Source organism: Arachis duranensis, chromosome 10, assembly GCF_000817695.3.
Source record: "Arachis duranensis cultivar V14167 chromosome 10, aradu.V14167.gnm2.J7QH, whole genome shotgun sequence".
Taxonomy (NCBI): domain Eukaryota; kingdom Viridiplantae; phylum Streptophyta; class Magnoliopsida; order Fabales; family Fabaceae; genus Arachis; species Arachis duranensis.
This window is the reverse complement of record NC_029781.3, coordinates 40,988,882-40,990,841: the sequence shown is the minus strand read 5'-3', so window position 1 is coordinate 40,990,841 and position 1,960 is coordinate 40,988,882. Positions and strand designations below refer to the sequence as shown.

General features: G+C 41.5%; 1 non-coding gene across 1 annotated transcript; it reads right to left on the bottom strand.

Moving 5' to 3' along the window:
* Positions 1–163: 163 nt before the first annotated feature.
* LOC127743477 (small nucleolar RNA R71) lies at positions 164–267 on the bottom strand. The gene has a single exon (XR_008004869.1). It is a non-coding gene; the product is annotated as a small nucleolar RNA R71 (small nucleolar RNA).
* Positions 268–1,960: the final 1,693 nt, after the last annotated feature.

The window sequence follows — 1,960 nt, the reverse complement described above, 5'->3', positions numbered from 1 at the left end:
GAATGGAGTTGATCCTGAAGTCTACAGACTCATGCTTTTCCCTTTTGCAGTAAGAGACAGAGCTAGAATATGGTTGGATTCACAACCTAAGGATAGCATGGACTCATGGGATAAGCTGGTCATGGCTTTCTTGGATAAATTCTTTCCTCCTCAAAAGCTGAGCAAGCTTAGAGTGGATGTTCAGACCTTCAAACAAAAAGATGGTGAATCCCTCTATGAAGCTTGGGAAAGATACAAGCAGTTGACCAAAAGGTGTCCATCTGACATGTTTTCAGAATGGACCATATTTGATATATTCTATTATGGTCTATTTGAATTTTCAAAAATGTCATTGGACCATTCTGCAGGTGGATCCATTCACCTAAAGAAAACGCCTGCAGAAGCTCAAGAACTAATTGACATGGTTGCAAATAACCAATTCATGTACACTTCTGAGAGGAATTCCGTGAATAATGGAACGCGTCAGAGGAAGGAAGTTCTTGAAATTGATGCTCTGAATGCCATATTGGCTCAGAACAAAGTGTTGACTCAGCAAGTCAACATGATCTCTCAAAGTCTGAATGGATGGCAAAATACATCCAACAGTACTAAAGAGGCAGCATCTAAAGAAGCTTATGATCCTGAGAACCCTGCAATAGCAAAGGTTAATTACATGGGTGAACCTTATGGAAACACCTATAATTCATCATGGAGAAATCATCCAAATTTCTCATGGAAGGATCAACAAAAGCCTGAACAAGGCTTTAACAATGGTGGACGCAATAGGCTGAGTAATAGCAAGCCTTTTCCATCATCTTCTCAGCAACAGACAGAGAATTCTGAACAAAGCACTTCTAATCTAGCCAATCTAGTCTCTGATCTTTCAAAAGCCACTTTCAGTTTCATGAGTGAAACAAGATCCTCCATCAGAAATATGGAGGCACAAGTGGGCTAGCTGAGTAAGAAAGTCATTGAAACTCCTCCCATTATTCTCCCAAGCAATATAGAAGAGAATCCAAAAGGAGAGTGCAAGGCCATTGATGTGATCGATATGGCTGAATGCACAAGGGAGGAGGAGGACGAAAATCCTAGTGAGGAAGACCTCCTGGGACATCTCTCACGCAAGAGGGAGTTTCCTATTAAGGATCCAAGGGAATCTGAGGCTCATATAAAGACCATAGAGATTCCATTAAATCTCCTTTTGCCATTCATGAGCTCTGAAGACTATTCTTCCACTGAAGAGGATGAAGATGTGATTAGAGAGCAAGTTGCTCAATATTTAGGAGCTGTCATGAAGCCGAATGCCAAGTTGTTTGGTAATGAGACTTGGGAAAGTGAACCTCCCTTGCTCATTAGTGAACTAGATACCTGGATTCAAATAATTTTACCTCAAAAAAGACAAGATCCTGGCAAGTTCTTAATACCTTGTACCATAGGCACCATGACCTTTGAAAAAGCTCTATGTGATATGGGGTCAGGGATAAATCTTATGCCACTCTCTGTAATGGAGAAGCTGGGGATCATTGAGGTACAACTTGCCTTGTTCTCATTACAATTGGCAGACAAGTCATTAAGACAAGCTTATGGAGTAGTAGAGGACGTGTTAGTAAAGGTTGAAGGCCTTTACATCCCTGCTGATTTCATAATCTTAAACACTAGGAAGGAAGAGGATGAATGCATCATCGTTGGAAGACCTTTCCTAGCCACAGCAGAAGCTGTGATAGATGTTAACAGAGGAGACTAAGTCCTTCAATTGAATGGGGACTACCTTGTGTTTAAGGCACATGGCCATCCCTCTGTAACAAAGGAGAGCAAGCATGAAGAGCTTCTCTCAGTTCAGAGTCAAACAGAGCCCCCACAGTCAAACTCTAAGTTTGGTGTTGGGAGGCCACAACCAAACACTAAGTTTGGTGTTAAGACCCCATATCCAAACTCTAAGTTTGGTGTTGGGACTATACAACATTGACCTGATCACCTTGTG